This window comes from Archocentrus centrarchus, chromosome 1 (assembly GCF_007364275.1).
Source record: "Archocentrus centrarchus isolate MPI-CPG fArcCen1 chromosome 1, fArcCen1, whole genome shotgun sequence".
Taxonomy (NCBI): domain Eukaryota; kingdom Metazoa; phylum Chordata; class Actinopteri; order Cichliformes; family Cichlidae; genus Archocentrus; species Archocentrus centrarchus.
Genome location: NC_044346.1, coordinates 9,855,559 through 9,876,024, shown reverse-complemented (window position 1 = coordinate 9,876,024; position 20,466 = coordinate 9,855,559).

Sequence of the window (20,466 nt, the reverse complement as noted above, 5' to 3'; positions counted from 1 at the left end):
AAGAAAATGCTTCTTGTTAATATAATACTGACTGTACTGCAATCAGTTACAGTACAGAATGCAGGATCAGTGTTAGTATTTGATAACAGGATAGTTTTATACCCCAACTGCCTGTTTAAGCAGTTCACGCCTTCTCGAATAATGAACAGAGTTCCAAAATAGCTTTAAAAGTTAAAGAAACAAACACATGAATACAAACATGATCACACAATCACAAAATCAAACATGCAGCAAAATCAAATCTACCCTAAGGCTGCTCCCAGTTGTGTGTAAGACAGAGGTGGTGAATAGCATGAACTCCTATGACATCAAGCTGCTAATCACACTCTTGTCCTCACAGCAAAGGCGAAGTGGTTGAACACTCAAGGCATCAGCCTGCATTGAAACCGTCCTATTTATGTCTTTGGCTTAGGTTTCATGTACCTTAGAAAATCTTAATGCCATTATGCTGTGAAAGTGTCTTTCATCTCCCCATCTCTCTTTACTTTCATCTACCTTTCTCTCTCTCGGTTTTGCAGTGTTAATAGAGGGCATGTGTACTACACTGTGCGCATTTAGTCTTTTATTTAAAAAAAAAAGAAAAAGCAAAATAGTTTGCGTGTGGTCACCTGTACGTGAGGCAGGAACATCCCAGCTTTCGCACACATTTCAAAGAGCTGCAGCAGAGCTGTTCTCAGAAGAACTTTAGTCTGAGGATTGTTTAAACTGTCATCAGCTAACAGGGATGTGCTAAGTGTGGGGAAGCCTGAAATAGACAGATAAAAGTTCCAGGATCCTTCTCCAGTGTTCTCTTGTTCCCTCAGGCTTGATTAATTCTTAATGCATTTGGAACTATCAGAAGGACTTGTTCCTCTATCAAATGAATGGCGAAGATGTTAAAGGAGGGAGCCATTCAGGGACAGTCTCATCATAAATGTAAAATCGCTTCGCTGCAAATCTGATTGCTGATAGCAGAACAAGCCGGACATCCTAATTTTACTTGTCAGTCGTCGGGAAAAGTTCAATAACAGATTTTTAGAAACTTAAACCACTTTGGTGAATGCATTGGTTACATTAAGGTTCAGGCTAACTGCAAACTGAAACACAAATAAAGTATGGACACACCCAGCAAAATCCTGACATTCTTTAACAAGTCATACACCTCATGAGCAAGTAACTTTGATTTTTATTGCACAAGAGGACAAGAACGTGGTGGTAAAGTGTAAACTGTCTCCAGAAACTGCCCTGCACAAAAGAAACAACTCCTCTTCATTTTCACTGAGTGGCTTTCACTGTTATAACGAGGTTTGTTTAAAAGGAATCTCAGGACACTCCCTACCATCCCTGCAAACTGTGCATTTTGCCACTGCTGTAATTTAAAGTTTGTCAGCCCTTGGGGACCCCCACTGGCCTGTGGCCCCAAGCAGCTTCCTGCCTTGCCTGGTGGTAAGCAGCACATCTCATCAGCCCCCTCTGTGGAACCAGCTGCCAGTTTGAGTTCAGTAGACACACGCCCTCTTTATATTTAAGATTGATAAAGTTTATAGTTATTTCTGGATCAAGTGGCCTGGATCCATCAGTTAGCTATGCTGCCATATACTCAGGCTGCTGAAGGACTTCCCAAAATGCATTAAATGTTCTTCTGCTGCTGTTTCATGTTATTAACATCTGTGCTCCATTTTTTTCTCTTCTCTTTCCTCCTCTGGCCCCATCCAGTCACGTTAGATGGCTACTCTGCCCTGACCTGATTCTACTGGAAGTCTCTTCCTGTTTAAGGGGGATTCTTCCTTCCCACTGTCGCCAAGTACTTGCTCATAGACAATCATCTCATTCTCTCTAATATTTTAGGTTCTTTACCTTACAATATAAAACACCTTGTGACAATTATTGTTGTGAAGTGGCGCCACATAAATACATTTAGAATGAAGCTGATGCGAGTCATAGGCCATGGCTCTCTCATACATCAAATCACAGAAATGAAAAAAGGTGTTGTGTGTATCCCCCCCCCCCCAACAGCATTTCAGAGACCTGAAGCATACATGTTGAGGAGCACTGATGTTGTTCTGCAAGCTTATAAGGGTCCAACAGTTTGAGACAGATTTCCATACATTAGCAAACATCATACTTTTCTGTTACTGATCCGACTGGTTTAAATGCCAATTACACACTAATTTTCAACCATTTCCTCCATCACAGAATTTCAGTAAACATGCTGTGCACTTCCCTCCAAATGATTATGGTGCCATATTTGACATAGTATCCATAAAATATGTATGTATTTAACAGCCAAAATACTTGTCGTGTAAAATGCCAGCTAAAATTGCAGGGGCTTTGGTTTCATGGTAGATATTGTGAATTGTGATCTGATTCCTGAAGCTCGCAAGGATGTGATGGGCACTTACGGACTCAGTTTGATTCTACATTTTCAGACATCCTGAGGACTCACAATGAGGCACTTCATCTCATGATTGCTTTCATTTCTTCAGTTGTCTGCCCTGTTCGGTCCTCTCAGATCTCTTTTCCACATCCTTTCACCAGTTTGTGTTTTCTATTTGAGTTTTCGCTGCCTTTTCCTACCTCTCTTCCTCACCTTCTGTTCTTGTTATTTCCTTTCTCCTTGCGTCATTGCTGTACCAGTGTTAGAACTCAAGCTAACAATAGCCTGTTTCTCGTTATTTTTCCTCCTTCATCACCATCCTCATATTTCCTTTTTTGGCAGTAAGACAAGGGCCATTTCATACAACATACCCAGAGGGGTGCGCTGCACAAAAAATACACAGCAATGGTAAACTCCAAATGCTGTGAAATAATAAGCATAATAGTGAGGTTCCTGTTAAAATCCGCTTATAAATTGCAAAACCCCAAATTTCTCTTTTTTCCATTTATGAGTTTGTTTACAAAAATTATGTCCTGCTGTTAAATTTTCTAAAATAAATAAACAAAAAAATAAAGTTAACAACCATCAGGGGAAATTAAATATTGATAGATCCATAAAATTGTTGCTTCAGTTAATTTTTGAAGAGTGTTTTATGCACTCATCTGTCCCTGCTCAAATTTACCCTGCAACCACACCAGGATGAAGAATTTTCTGCAAAGATGAACTTTGCAACCCATTTTACTTGGAGAAAAACTGTTTTCATTTGTTCTGGTATATACAAAGAAAGGACAAGGGAATCAGAAGACAAAAGTTGGACGTAACTACTTTCAGTTTCTCCCTTATTCACAAGGGGTCAACACAGCAGATGCCTCCACATGTCTGATATAGCAGATTTTTTACAGTGGATGCCCTTCCTGACACAAGCCCAAAGGGATGCCTGTCCCCTCCCAGGATCGAACTGGTAATCTTTCACTTGTTAAGCAAATGTGTATAACAGTACCAGTCAAAAGTTTGGACACATTGACCCATTCACATAAATAGGTGTGCGTGTCCAAACTTTTGACTGGTACTGTAACAGTAAAATGCACACCACTGCTGCAAAGAGCATGAGCTTAACGCTGCAGAAAATGATCAAATTGGTGATTTGATCATCACAAGCGCGCATAGCAGGATAAGAAAAGTAGTAACTCAAATTATTACCATTCAGAGCACTCTTGGTGCTGATGTTTATTCCTGACATTACAGCTGAGAGCTCCAAAACTTTAAACTGTATACACTTAAAATATTAAAAAGTACTCAGTGTGTTCAAGTCTGACACTCTCCCATAGTCTAATAAAGATGTGGAAGTCGCATTAGTTTGTCACCAAATCAAGGTGAAATTAATTTTATTGATTGAGAAGTATTCTTGGCAAAATTGTCATAATGTGTAGTGAATGACTCAGACCCAAAATGCAGTGCTCAGGAAACAGACGTGACTGAGACTGAGTTATTTTAATGAGGCTTATTCTAAGTGCAACAGAGCTGACAGGAATGGAACATCGCACAACACATGAGGGTATAACATGACAATGAACATGGGGAAAACTCAGGGCTTAAATGCAAACAAAGGATAATGAGAAGATCAGGAACAGGTGGAGACACAGCAGGGAATAATAAAGCAAGACAAGACAAGACAGGAGGAAACTGAACATTAAGCAAGCAAAATGAGAGACTAGCAAAGTAGCCATAGAAACAGATGTGGACTTAACATAAGACAGGGAGGCAGGTACACTGAAGACAGAATTCAGACACATGGATGAACATAACATGAGTGATAAGACACCAGAGGCACAATGGAGCAAGACGAGACTAGAACTCAACCAGACATGGAAATACAAGGGAGACAGGAATACACAGAGATTAAGGGAACATGATATAACTGAAATCATGACCATAACCAGATAAGAACCCTGAAATATTAATATAAAGAAACAAACTAGGGATCATAACAAGAGAACTCAAAATTCTGGGTCCAAGACCCGGCGACTGTGACAGAAATGTAACAGATCAATTGTCTACCAGGCCTCGTTCAGTTATGTTAGCAAGAGATGACATGCGTCCATATAAAATGTATTCATATATTTAATTTGAGTCATTCAGAGGTGGATTTGCTGGTGTGTTTCAGATCATTGTCCTGCTGAATAATGGAAGAATTGATGGTCGGACATTCTCCTTCAGGGTTTTCTGAATTCATTGGTCCATCAATTACAGTCGTCCTGAAGCAGCAAAGCAACCTCAGACCATCACACTACCACCACCATGTTTGACTGTTGGTGTGATGTTCTTTTTATGAAATGTTGTGTTAGTTTTATACCAAATGTAATGGGATGCAAAGAGGCCTGTAGTTCTTTAGATGCTGTTCTGGGTTCTTCTGTGACCTCCTGGATGAGTTGTTGATGCGCTCTTGGAGTAATTTTGGTAGGCCGACCACTCCTGGTAAGGTTGACCATTGTTCCAAGTTTTCTCCTTTGGTGGATGATGGCTCATTGTACTTCACTCGAGTCCTAAAGCCTTGGAAATGGCTTTGTTGCTGTGGCAGTCAGGCAAAGTGTGGACCCCAATGCAGGACTCTTGACAGGCATTAGCTTGATTTTAACTTTATTGCTGGAACTCAGAGCAAAAATACTAAACATACATGGACTTAAACTAAGACATGAACTAGGACCTGAAGCATAAAAATAAACTTAAATCTGGACATAAGGGTGCACAGCAGGGGTAGCCAATGACGACATGACAAGGGACAAAGGCAAAAACATGGGGAACGAGACAAGTGGGAACAGCTGGAGAAGGCAGGTGCACAAAATTATACTTTTGAGACAAGGGAAAGCAAAACTGAAGACAACGCACAGGAAACGGGTAGGCATGGAGGCAAGAACGCAGACTTGACACAAGAGGCAGGTACACTGTTATCAATCCTTTACAAAAACACAAACTACTCATCCATTAGAACTTCATCTTCTTAGCCTCGCACTCAGTCATTGACAGCACCGATCCAAAGTCCTGGTGGTGTACCCGTCCTGCTCTCTTCTCTCCTTCCTCTTTTGAGCACCACTTTCTTGCTTTGACCTGCTGAACATTATTTAAAGTGCCACTGTGCCAACAAACTGCTCTGTAAGACACTCCCAGAAAAACAAATTGTTGCTTAGTTGACATCAGGTTCAGGCATTTTGCACAAATGACAGACAGCAAGGTCAGGAAATACAAATAATATATTTCCCAGCATGCCTCTCCACCATCAAAAGTTTTCAGAACAGGTGCCTATTTTAATCAGTGGAGTGTAAATATAGCATATATATATATATATATAATGTAGTTATAGCTCAGGAGATAGACCAGGTCACCTACTGATCAGAAGGTCAGAGGTTCGATTCCTGGTTGCTCTGGGCTGCATGCTAAAGTATCCTTGGGCAAGATACTGAACCCCAAGTTGCTCTCCAACGCAAGCGTTGGAGTATGAATGTGTGTGAATGTTAGACAATAAAAGCACTTAACTTAGTTACTCTTGGAAGTGCTTGTATGAATGGGTAAATGTAAACGTGTTGTATAAGCACTTTGGGTGCTCAGATAGAGTAGAAAAGCATTATATAAGAACTAGTCCATTTACCATTCTGGTCACTCCTAGTGAAAATCTTATCTTGATCTCTGCCACCTCCAGCTTCACCTCCTGTCTTTTTGTCAGGACATCTCCAAACCATACATCATAGTGGGTCTCACTATTTGCACTACCTTGCAAATCATCCTATTCTCTCCTGCTGCTAGCCTTCTGTCATAAATCACTCCTGAGACTCGTCTCCACCCTCTCCACCCTGTTGCTTTGGATGTTTGACCCCAGGTATTTAAACCCATCTACCTTCACTATCCCTGCTTCTTGCATCTTCACTGTTAGACCTGTCTCTCTCTCTCATTCCCACACATGTATTCTGTCTTGCTCCTAATGATATTCATTCCTCTTCGCTGCAGGGCATACCTCCACCTCTCCAGGGTCTCTTCCACCTGCTCCCTCCTCTCACTACCGATCACAAAGCCATCTACGAACATCATAGTCCACGGAGACTCCTGCCTGACCTCATCTGTCAGCCTGTTCATCACCACTGCAAACAGGAAGGGGCTCAGAGCAGATCCCTGATGTAATCCCACCCCCCACCCTGAACCCATCTGTCACTCCTACCACACACCTCACCACTGTCTCACATGTCCTCATACATGTTCTGCAGCACCCTCACATATTTCTCTGCCATTCCCGGTTTCTTCATGCAGTACCTCATTTTCTCTCTTGGCACCCTATGATTTCTGTAGATCCACAAAGACACAGTGCAACTCCGAATAACCTTCTCCAGAAGTTCATAAAGTACTTTATGCCAATTATCTATACTGAAACAATTCGGTTTATATTTTTTCCGGTTCATTAAAAAATCCTTTTGTCTGAAAATCCAGTGCTATAATCCTGTGCACAGTGTTTAGCTGCACCAAATACATTTTCACATCTGTCATGACTGTTTTTCAGTAGTAATCACCCCAGTCTTCTTAACAAGAGGACAGTACCACAGAAACAATGTGTTTTAAAAAATAAGGACACAAATAACCACGCGTTCCTCATATACTCCTATTTTATAGCTGGGCTTTGTTATTCGAGGTTCAGCAGCAGTGCACACTCAGTTGCCCTGGGTTAGTAGATATGGACTACTGTCAATCATATATTGGCTCTGGTGCCTCTGTTGATTTAAGTTGTTTTTGTGTGTTTAAAAAAAAACTTCAATTTCACTCTCACACAAGGGCAAATGCTGCTGTGATATTGATTTACTGCTCTGGAAAAAGCAACTCTGAAACAGAAGTACTGATACCGAGGGAGACAGCCGAGGCACCAGATTTAAAGGGAGCTTCATCAAACCTTGAATGACTCAGCTGGGTGATAATCCTGACAGGATGGTAAAGAGGCCTCAGGAGGCAAGAACAGGCTGGAAAATTCAGAAACACAATTTAATACTTTGTCAAGAAATAAGTATATAAAGTCACATAAAATCCTCTTCTGGCTTTCATCAGTTAAATCATTGCCAAGAAACGACGCTAATCGGGCACGACTAGAGATGTGACCAGACCAGCAGGTGGTCATTGTTTTGCCAAATGTAATTCAGCCAAACAAACAGACAAATTATGCTGCTAAATTTAGGATAGTAATGTATGTCTGGCACAATTTAAATTTGATTTGTTTTCTTTTCTAGAGCCTTTTATGTGTGAATGTGAACGTGTGTGTTTTTCGCTCTTAATGACGCAGGGCAGTCATTAATGTAGAAGATACAAAACAATGTAAATATGGAAAGCAGTTCCATCCGTTGCAGCGTGTTGTGGTGATTTTGGATCGGCTGGCTCAAAAATCAGATCGGCTTGTGGTGTCAAACTCACTTCAGCTGGCGAGTCACCTCTGAGCACACTTCCAAATTGTTTCTCTTTTTTGTGTGTGTGTGTGTGTGTGAAGTTTAAGTAGAGTCTAAAAATATGAGTGCTTACCGAACTTTCTATTTATGAAAGTCATGATTAAAAGCCTGAGATGTGTTAAGAAAAATATGGTCAGTTTCAGTGAGATGTGTCACTTTGTCCACATTCACTCAGTCCACTGCTGTTATACAGAAATGATGCAATTAAACAAAGAAACCTGTAGACATCGCACACACAGGGACTGATTCGCTCACATTGCTTTGAAGCTGACGATTGGTTGTTAGCGGACAGTCCAGGCTCTGGTTGCCTAGGTAACCGCTACCCTGTCATGGTTGCTTCAATCACTTATAAGCAATGAGAAAAGTTTATCTCAGGACCCACCAGTGTTTTTTTTTTTTTTTGGTCTGTAGTCGATAAGTGTGTATACAGCCAGAGTGCCAGTATTACCAGTCTGCTCTATTTCCCAGGGTGTCAAAAATGACTAGTCTCCAAATTACAAAGTGTCCTATTGAGTCAGTTCCCACACACTGGGTTTAGGCAGTAGTCCATAGAAGCCATCTTCATGTGTTATTTGATTGCAGTATCCAGCCACTCGGGTTAATGCAGGGTCTTGGGTTATTATGGGTGTGGGGTTCTAATTTTTTCACTTGTGAAAAGATTTTTGTCATGTCCTGGGCCGTTTGCCCAGCATTTTGTGTTTATAAGTTTATTTCCTAAGTTTGTCCTCCCAGTATGTTTGATGTCTTGTGCCCAGTGTTGTGTGTGTCTCTCTGTATTCTGTGTCAGGTTGGCGTCTCTGTTCCCTTGTCATACTTCCTGTTTTATTTTGATATCCATCTGGCCCCTGTCTGTTGTATTCAGTTTTGCTTCCCTCTGGTCTCGTCTTGGTTATCAGTGTCACCTGTGTTCCCACCTGTTTCCTCTTCCCTCATCAGCCCTTCTGTGTATTTAAGTCCTGCATTTTCGCTGCCTGTTGTCGCGTCGCTGACGTTATTGTGCCTGTGTGTGATGTTTCCGCTTCAGTGTTCCCTTGCTGTGTGTCTCCCTGCTCCTCCTCAGGTTTTTGGTTTAGTTTTTCCCAGTGTAGGTTTGTTTTTGTCTTCTGTTACATCCCAATAAATCACTTTGAGTTCACCCTCTCCTGAGTCCTGCGTTTTGGGGTCTACCCGCTCCAGCCACACAGCCAACCATGACAATTTTGCCCTCTCTCATTATTGACAACACTGACAAACACACCACATTACTGTTCATTTGCTGTTTACTGTCAATTTGACTTGAAGCCTACCTATTCTTGGCTATGAGCATATTGCCAGTCATTAATTAGTTACACTGCTACACCAACTGGCTGTAAGCCCCCTAAAAGAACTATGTAGAGGCCAACAAACAGAAAGCTGGTGCAGCATTCCCCTCTACGAGCAATAATAATTTATAACACACAACAATAATTTGTGTCCAGCTGGCTAGCTTCCCTTACTTTCTGATTATTTGCATCGCACCAGTGTAATCATACTCTGTCTGTGGCAGAAGTGCAGGGAAATTTCTTCAACCATTAACATCGGGCTGTGCTTCCTCTTAAACCAAACAAGTCCATAGTTGTTTCAGCTTCCCTGGTGGCTGACCTATTCCTACACTCACTGGCAGTGCCACTGCTTGCGTAATGTGGCACTCTGAATGAGAGGTGTGTTTTGTTTTTGTGCAGCTGATGAATGGAGACAGGACCTTTGCAGTGAGTGTAAACCGTTACTTTGATCTTTAAAGCCTCACAAAGTGGAGTCACTACAATCCAAAAAAAAAAAAAAAAGACAGCCTGACTATGACACTTCTTTGTTTACACCTGTGCTGACAGGTAAATCTTCACTGTAATTATCATCTCTACTTTACACAGGCACAGGCTTTGACATATTAACTGCTTTGTCACTGAATCTCACACACACACACACACACACACACACACACACACACACACACACACACACACACACACACACCTGAGGTTAAATATTCATAACTTAATTTTCACATTTTTCTTCTCCTCCACGGTGTCAGACACTCATTCCCTTCATCCAAAGCTGAGATGCTTTAGACCATAACAGAGGCAACAGTCAGCAGTTACACTATCTGTATTTGCTCTCTCTCATTTATTGCCAGGACAAACACACCTGAGCCCTCAGCGGGTTTTTCAAGTATGAAATGACTACAGAGAGCACACCAAGCAAACTGCTGTAAAGAGCATGTAAGTGGTCAGCAAAGAAAACCTTGCCAATGAATGACTCACACATGCTCACATTCATACGGACACATCCGGCCAGAAATTATGCTTACAATTTAGTTCTAGTTACTCTCAAGTGGTAGATATGCTTTTCTTGTCTTCCCAAATGCTACAACTGAGATGGAAACTGTGTGTCTCTGCGTGATATGTGTGTGCTTTTATATCAAGATCTGAACTCCAGCTCTCTCTCGTTGGACTCGTTGTGAAGAGAGAGTCTCCCCCGAAGAGGCTCTGTCAGCACACTGGTGTGTGACGCCTTCATCATTGATTTCCGCTGCACAATATCCAAATTAAGTAAAGCAGGAACCACAAGACCGAGTGCCTCGTCACCAAAAGAAAAAAGCCAACCTGGTGAGACTGGCTCTGTGACGGCGATATGGTCAATTCCCATAATAAGTTAATGAGTTCCAGAAATAGCTGTTTCCTGTTTTTCAACTGAAAAGTGAGCGAAGAATATTTTCAGGTAATTTGGTGGCATTGCGTTCCTTGTAAAAATCCCTCTAAATCTGATTTAAGAAAGAAAATAGTGGATTACATTAGCATATATTACCATAAGCTACACTGCAGGATGTGTTTTCATTTGTGTCGCCTCTTTCAATAAATGGAGCTCGCTTGCACATTATGACAAAAAACAAAGCACACTTTTTGAACAGATGCTTGATGAATGAAGAGTTGATGTATACGGAAGGCACAACTACGCGGTTTGCTCATACGTTTTCCTGGTATGCAGGATCGGAATGATAGTTTAACAATCTCAAGCAGGCTCTCGGTTACTTATAAGTAAATAACCTTTGATGTTCACTGACCAGAAATGAGTACTGCAAAGCAATCTTTGTTTGCCTTTGAACTCAAAAGATGAAAAGTTAAACGCTGCAGCGGATAAAATGGCATCTATGACTCATGTATTGTTTATATACAGAGAAAGTACCATGAGGTTGAACATGGGGAGGGCTGTGTTTATCAGTGCATGGTCTATTTGAAAAATATAAGAAAAGTTAAGCTGTAGTGATGTCCACACCCACATATAGTGTCAAGCATTCAATTCAGTGAGAAGTTAAACCACTTGAACCCAGTTTGAATTCTTTACAGTACATTAAAGTGTCATGAATTACCTGTTGTTGTTGTTACCATGTGTGTAATTGTGGTTCTACATGCTAAAGTGACAAATTGTTGCCAGTTTCCAGTCTGTGAAAGTGCTTTTATGATACATTGACATGCACTGAAACTGCAGGTAGAAATCATATCTAAATTCTAATGTAATGTTAAATAATACATGTTGTACGCAGTCTTACAAATATATAATTCATAGTTACTGCTGCAAAAAACAAGCAGACGACCACATAACCTATAAAAAAAGGTAACTATGCATATATGTTGTTTTCCAATCTGTTAAATGATGAGAGAGGTGCTGAAAAAAGAGGAAATAATTAAAGTAATTGCTTCCCCATAATGCTCTTCGCTAATGAGTTGATTTAGCGTTTAAGCAATTATGTCACACTCTGTCTCTCCAGAGAAAGCACTTGCAGATGTTACATACTCTATCCATCCATTTTCTTCCGCTTATCTGGGGCCGGGTCGTAGGGGCAGCAGCCTAAGTAGAGAAGTCCAGACTTCTCTCTTCCCAGCCACCTCCGCCAGCTCATCCGGGGGGACACAGAAGCGTTCCCAGGCAAGCCAAAAGATATGATCTCTCCAACGTGTCCCGGGACTGCCCCTGGGCCTTTTCCCGGTAGGACATGCCTGGAACAAGAATAATATGCCAAGAGGCACCCAGGAGGCACCCAGGAGGCACCCAGGAGGCATGACCTATGGTCACAAGCTTTCGGTCACTACCCAAAGCTCGTGACCATAGGTGAGGGTGGAGACATAGATCGACCGTTAAATACTCAGAGTAGAGCTGCTGCTCCCCCACATTGAAAAAAGCCAGCTGAGGTGGTTGATGAGGATGCCTCCTGGGTGAGATGCTACCGGAGGGAGGCCCCGAGGCAGACCCAGGACAAGCTGGAGAGATTATATCTTTCAGCCGGCCTGGGAACGCCTCGGTGTTCCCACAGATGAGCTGGAGGAGGTGGCTGGGGAGAGAGAAGTTTGGGCTCCTCTGGCCATGGATAAGTGGGAGAAAATTCTAAATTTTTTTCACCGTGATTTTTTCTGGTGAAACCTTCCATGATGACACAGCATAGCTGTTATTTAATGAACGAATACATGTGAAATTACAGGCATTTTTTGTGTTATTATGCACGCAATACATCAGATTTCAGATATGTATTTATGTCAATAAACTAGAATTTAACAGTTTTATCTTGAAAATAAACATGGAGTATTTGTGAAATGATGTTACTCTTGTGACTGTATTTTTACAGTCCTTTTCTATAGAAAAATAATGAATTTGCTGTGAAAAATGAAAAAATTATGTTTATTCACAGGTCATTTTTTTCATGTTATTTTACATTCGGCATTAATTCACTGTCTATTTTTGAGATTTTATTGCTATTTGACATATTTCAAAATAACAGGAAAATTATGTAACATTTACAAAATAAATTCTGTTAAATTACAGGTTTTTTTTTTAACAGTGTGGTCAGAGTATTTCCGGATCTGCTGATCTACTTTTATATCTCTAGTAAGGTGAGAAAAATGAGAAAATATCTTGCCTTGTTGATGTCAGAGGAGAAATGGCAGACTGCTTCAAGCTTACAGGAAGGCAACAGTAACTCATATAACCTTGGTTACAACCGAGGTGGAGTTACAACCAAGATACTGTATGCAGAAGAGCATCTCTGAATGCACAGCATGTTGAAGCTTGCAGCAGATGGGCAGCGGCAGTACAAGACCACAACAGGTACCACTTCTTTCACCTGAGGCTACAATTCATACAGGCCTGACCAGAATTACACAATAGAAGATCATGACTGTAGCATTTGGACTGCAGGGTTCGAATCTGGCACAAACATGAAAGCATGGATCCATCCTGCCTTGTACATCTCTTGTATTTCATGCTCTACAAATGTAATCCTTTAAAAACTCCCTCCAGAAATAACATTACTTAATATGTAAAACACAGAGACATCACCAAAAACTAAACTGTCTTGGCAGCATACAACTCTGACATTTGTATGCTACCAGGTTACTTACACTCATCAGCCACTTTAATAGGTACATGTTGCCAGTCGGGGGGCGGCACCCCTTTTTCCCCCTTTTTGAAATCATCTCAAACTGGTTTGATGAATATGACAGTGAGTCCAGTGAACTCATCACATCCCAGAGCACGTCTGGGATGTGATGGAATGAGAGATTTATATCATGGACATGCAGCAGACAAATCTGCAACAACTGTGTGAAGTCATCATGTCAACATGGACCAAAATCTCAGAGGAACGATTCCAGCACCTTGTTGAATCTTTGCCACAAAGAATTAAGGCAGTTCTGAAGATAAAAAAGAGGTTCAACCAAGTGTCCTCTGGGTGTACGATGATGAGGTACTTCAATTCATTGCAAAAAACTGGACACATACAAAAACTGTTTATTTGAAACGTCCTCATAATTTAAACCTGGACCTCTGAGTGTCTGTTTCTGCCCATTTTTACCATAAAAACTCAATCCTGACACAGAATGTGTGTATGTTCACACAAAGGCGTGTCTTCTGAATCATTAATTTGTTTCTACTTTTAGTTGTATTTACCCACAGAAATCATTGAGTCACTTAGAGGACAACATTTTTCCTTTTTAACCCAAGGACAAATTCAGTCACGTCCATTACTGGTGTGTTGTCAGATACTTGTGTATCACACACACCTGCTGCTCAACCAATGACACCAGGTCTTCTGATCACTCCAGTTCTTGCCTGAGGTTCAGGGCAGAGAGAAAGTAACTATAATATCTAACCTGAAGAGTGACCCCCCACCCCCACCCCCACCCACCAGGGAACCACTCCTTCCTGTGGTTTCTGCTCGGACTCTTCCTGCTGGAACCCACAGAGCAGCCGACGACCAGTCAAGAGAGACACTCTAATGTAGTGTCATCAGCTCTTGTCAAAGCCTGTACCCAAAGTGCTTCCTTTAATAATAGTCAAAACACAGTGGCGTTAAATCAAAGTCCAGGGGGACTCCAGTGCCACTGCAGTGCAAGACACTGCTGTGGTTCCATCTTCAGAGGCTCCTCGTAGCCCTCCACTTGAACCAAATTTTAATATTACGGAGCACTTTGAAGACCTTAAACCCAGGAGGAAGAAGAAAGCAAACGGCTGCGTCTGAAAACTCCTCAAAACTCTGCACTGTTGCTGCATCAGTCCCACAGAAACAGACTAATTTATTCAAACTAAAAGATCAGTTAAACAAATACTACAAGGATACGTTAACATTCAGGTCAAAATAAAGAGAGCACATTCAGAATTTACTGTTACAGTAAGTAACAATTTAAAAAAAAAAAAAAGCTGAAATAATCATAAGTAAAAATAATAGTTGTGCAGGATGGACACAGCTCTCTTTTGGATAACTTTTCATCTTATAGGATTTTAAATGCCCTCTCTGAGCCTGGTTCTGCTGGAGGTTTTTTCCTGTTAAAAGGGAGTTTTGCTTGCCTACTGTTGCCAAGTGCTTGGTCATAGGGGGTCATCTGATTATTGGGTTTTCTCTCTATTACTGTAGGGTCTTTACCTCACAATATTAATCATGTATTTCAGGTATTGTTTGTTCCTGCAACTTGGACACATATGAAGCTGTGGTGGAGAGGAGGTCACTAAACTCACTGTTAGCCATCATGGATAATCCTAACCACCCTGCGCACCACTTATTGGGTATTTAGCGCTGCACTTTCTCCAACAGACTGACTCAGCTCTGCTGCCATGCGGACTGATACAGAAAACCTTTCATACCTCGTGCAATAGCTCTCCACATCGCAACACATAACAGAGAATCTGTTCTTTCATGTTACGTATATTTCAGTCTGCACTGTCAAAACTCAACACACGATAAGCTACTTTATTGCACAGCACTGACCACTGCACTTTATACTGTCATGCTGAGCCACTTTATTGTAATCTGGCATCTGCTGTGCTCTTTTTACCAGAAGTAGTAAGCCAATCTCAGTTCTGTTTTTGCTTTGCTGATTTTGAAACATTTTGCTTTGTTATATATTATCCATACATCCATTTTCTTAACCCTTGTCCCATTAAGAGTAGCAGGGATTCTGGAGCCTATCCCAGCTATCATAGGGCAAAAGGCAGGGTACAAAACCCCTCCATAGGCTGTAGCCTGGAGGATGCTTCTTGAGGATTTACAGAATCCAAACAGCACAACTTTATTTCTGTCTTGCTCTTAAAGCACTGGCTGCCACATCACTCATTGAGGTTATGAAGTTCACCAAACATGCAGTGAGTGCACCTCTCCCACAGATAGAAGAACTCATAACTCACTGTTTTAATAATTTCAGGTAGCATACAAAGGGTTGTGTACATGCTAACACTTAATTATTCATAACTATCAGTTAGTTGTGCAAAGATCAGTCAGGGTCACCTGAAACACCTGAGGGTTCGTACTCGCAGTTTTATACTTAAACCATTTGTTGCACAGAGTCTGTCTTATCAGAGCACTCAGAATATTTTTTGGTTCATTTTGAAAGTCTGATCCCTAAACAAAACCCCAAAATAGGTTTCTTGTGAGGTTTGTAATGTGTCCCCTAAAGTCATTATCTCCAGTAGTGATTATGGTATCATTATTGTGCACATGTGCTGTAGGGCTTTAGGTTTTACAGAACACACAGAGGTCTCTCCCTCTGGGCTGTTTAAAAGGCCAGTTTATCCAAATAACCAAAGCTGCATATGTAGCAGATGCTGTCAGGCTTCAAATTTATGCATCCCCTGCCTCCACAGCCCCGTGACTCAGTGTTTTAAAGAAATCTTGTAAGCCATTGATTTACTGCTTAAGTTCACATCTACTATGAGGAAACTGAGATACAGCCTCCACTTCATTCATTCATAAAATAAAGAGCAGTAAAGATTTTTTTTTTTAATTTAACAACATGAAACTCGCATGAAGTGTTTTCCATGGTGACCTGCTGGGATGTGTGACATAAACAGAGATCATTGTAGGACTTTGAGTTCATTGACCTCAACAGTTATAATTCTCCTTCAGACATCACAAGCAGTTCACTTGTGCAGGAGAAACAATGGAGCTTGGAGTATTTTCCTGTCTACATTTTACTTTACGCAATTTTTGGAGTCTATTTGACAGTTCATGTTCCCTTTTGTGATACGGAACAACAACATTTCAATGGAGGGAAGTAGAGGAAGTAGCAGAATCTACAAACCCATCGGGGTATGTGAGAGTTTTTGTTTTTACAGCATTTAAATAATTTCAAGAATCTGATGTATTTTACTGAGAATCAAGTTAAAAACAAGCTACTAATTATTTCTTTGTCAGGTGCTTTTTCACACACTCGTTTACAACACGGCTGTATGGATTGGCTGATCTTCAAGGCTACAAGACTCAGGCAGGAGTCAATATCCGCCCAAGCCAAAACTGACATAAAATATCTAGTAATTTCTGATAAACTAAGAGCAGTCATGATTAAATGTCTCCTTTTATTTTTAGAGTGCAGTGATGATGGAGTTCCTTAGACTTTAGCAGGAAAATCAGATTCAATCTCACATCACTGCTGAAAATATGATTGACCTTTTGCTGGAGGAGAGCAAAAACACATGCAGACCAGCCACCTCACACCTGAATGTCTGTTTGTGATGAAGTGTAAATGCTGAGATAAAACCTCTAGTTTGTTTCTCTTTTGAGGCTTTTGGAGTTTTAATCGCAGGACTCTGAAGAAGAAGAAGAAGCCAGGCTTCTTTTGAAACACGTAAGACTAGAAAGCTTACAAAACCTTTAGCAACTTGTAGATTTGTTTTTTTCTTTACATTCAAATAATGTTGCATTTTATATCCATTTTTTGTGTAAGGTGTGGGCAGTGGTCATCATTAATAAAATGATGGACACGGAGTTTTGAGCTCAGATGCCCTCCAAAATTCTCATAGGCAGGCCGTCGTCTCCCGCTCCATCAGTGACGACATGGTTCAGACCATCCTGACAGAAATAAGAGCGATACACCCACAAGACATTCTCAACAGGATTGCAAACTTTGCACCCATGCTGCTCACTACAATTGCTGATGTAGCAAAGAACCATATTTGCAGGATCCTTCAGTCCCAGTTCAAGATGACATATCTATCTATCTATCTATCTATCTATCTATCTATCTATCTATCTATCTATCTATCTATCTATCTATCTATCTATCTATCTATCTATCTATCTATCTATCTATCTATCTATCTATCTATCTATCTATCTATCTATCTATCTATCTATCTATCACATGGACTGGAGAACATGCAGCCTTATGAATCTCTTTCTGTTGACATCAGCCAGCTTTCATGACTTCAAGTCCAGCCATAATTAGACTGTTACATTCACTGATGCAGCAGCATGCTTAGTGTAACAAGGTTTTGACTATTTATCATTTGCAATGTATTAGGTTTTAAAGAATATTCAGAGATGGTGTTATTTTTTGCTACAGTGACAGTGTTTAAACATGAATGAAAGCAGGTGATGAGGTTTAACTTGCCGAGTGACTGAAGCCTTCCTGCTGTTTGTCTTTCTGTTAGTTTAGACTGATGTACAAAGAGTGATAATTGCTAACGTCATCAGGGGGAAGTTTGTATATCGATCTACAAGCTTTAAAGATTCACAACTGCCTTTGAGAAATCTTTGAACTAAATATTGCAGATATCTTCTAAAAAAAAAAAAAAAGATCCCTTATATATTGTTGGAACTAAGGAAGAACCAACAAGTCCAGAAATTGACAATGGTGCAGTCCCACCAGGGTCTGCACCACCCCCTGCTGAATCTATATCATTGTCTGAGGTTCAGGCCCATGAGGGACCCCCTTCTGTAACTCCTTTGATGTCTGACCCAGTTGTACCAGTTTGCAATATTACAGAGAAGTCTGAAGACCTTAAAACCAAGCAGAAAAAGAAGAAAGGAAAGGCCTTCTTCAGAAAACTCCTCAAAAATCTGTGCTGTTGCTGTGTCAGTCCACATATCAACAACAGTAGCTGAAATTGAAAACACAAACAAACAAACAAACAAAAACAATCCCAATAAACATTGTTTCACATCTTTTACATTGGAAATTCTTTGCTTTGCTAGGGCCCAGACCTTGCTGTTTCATCAGGACTCAAGAATCTGAATAAAGAGCCTATCCCAGCAGTGGATTCAAACCCAGACCTTCTAGCTGTGAGGCAGCAGTGCTAACTACCGCACCACTGTGCTGCCCTCCATGTATTTTACAATTAAGAGGAGGCTTGCATGAAGTTTGCCAAAGTGCTGTATTGGATTGAGATCTGTGGAGACCATATGAGTCCAGTGAACTCATTGTCATGTTCAAGAAACAGTTTTGAGATGATTTAGATTTGTGACATGGTGCATTATCCTGCTGGAAGCAGCCATCAGAAGATGCCTGAACCATTGATACAATCTAGGATGGAGCCATGCTTTCATGTTCTTTATACCAGATTCAGACCCTATCTTAGACATGGCTGTGTGTCAAAATCAGTTTCTGAAATACTCAGAGCACCCTTTCTGGCACTAACAACCATGCCAGATTCAAAGTTACTTAAAGGCCCTTTCTTCCTCATTCTGATACAGCAGGTCATCTCAACCACATCTACGTGCCTAAATGCACTGAGTTTCTGCCATGTGATTGGCTGATTAGATATGCGTATTAATGAACAGTTGGAAAGCTGTACCTAATAAAGTGCTTGTGAGTGTAGAAAGCGTAAAGTGGAAAGAAACCCAAGACACAGCTCAAAACAGCATTTTTAGGTTATTTAAATGCACTCATAAGTACTGAGTCACACAGATGCCCTTCAGTCTTGCATGGCTCCATTTAGAACAGATATGTCAATTGTTCTTACAAATTGTGCTTTTATTTCCCAATTTTTTTTTTTTTTTGCATTTTTGGGCACAGCAGCTTTTATTGACAGTGGAGAGAGACAGGAAATGGGGAAAGATACACGGGCAAATTGGCGACGGGCTGGGATGTGAACCCGCACCGCCCGCACCACACCGCACCACACCACACCACAGCACGGCATATGTATGTTGTCGCCGGCTTCCCCACTAAGCCACCCAGGTGCCCTTTTTCCCAATTTTTAATGTTTGCATTTAATTATGTGTATTGTGGGTTTTTGTAGAGCGTGCTGTAACACTGATTTTTGTAAGTGTTATAAAGACAAACTTGACCTCTGTTATTAATGTTATTGCAAGCCATCTAATGGATAAGGCTAATTACTGCATCCAAATCCCTGAGGCTGATCTGACCATGACCAGATTCATGCAGCATAGATATGTTACAGTTCACTGGGCACCCTTGCTTGCTTGCTTATTAACATCATAGCAGGCAAAATGCCATCTGAGTGCATGTTTTCAGTACCTGATCAGATATCTGCATGATTTGATTCTGTAATTGTGGTTTTTGAAACAGGTCTTGACTTAAGATTCTCAAGTGAAAAGCCATCATTGTTTCAGCTCCTGTACAGGATTGTATTTGCTTATTTTCCCCTGTGTGTGTGTGTGTGTGTGTGTGTGTGTGTGTGTGTGTGTGTGTGTGTGTGTGTGTGTGTGTGTGTGTGTGTGTGCGTGTGTGTGTGTGTGTGTGTGTGTGTGTGTGTGAAAACAATGTCTTTGACCCGGCCACTCTATGAGGAACTTCCTGTCCATCTGGTTATTGGGTTAACCCTTTATTTGAGGATTAAAACTTGGATTTAAACTGTGCTTAGACTGAAAATAAAACGATGGACTCCAGGAAATTGCTGCAAAATCAACAACTGTCTAGCCGGTTCAGTTACAGGTTACATTAAGAATGAAATATTTAGGTGATTTTTTTTAAAGGGAAAAGAAGCAACTACATCCCTGCCCAGCCTTTAGAGCGTAAGAGTACATTCTAAAGCTCAAGCTACTGCACTATTTAGTTTATCTGAAAAAGGAAATACTACATCCCAGTACATTCAGTACACTCAAATGCAGTACAGCACAGTCTACTTCATCAGGTCACATTTTTTAGTTTCCATCCCAGCATGCAATGGCTCCAGCCATTTGGATCCACAAACTGTTGTACCAGCACACATACAACGAGAGGCTCAAAGCAGTGTGAGCTCTGTCTTGTATGAACATATCTGACTTTGCAATATTATATCAAAAATTGTGAAACTGTGAAAAAATCAACAAGAACATGGTCATTTCACTTTTATAACTAATATAACTGTGTTGTACTATGTTTACTTCTAAAAATTGTATTAATTCTTAATTTAGCGGCTAAT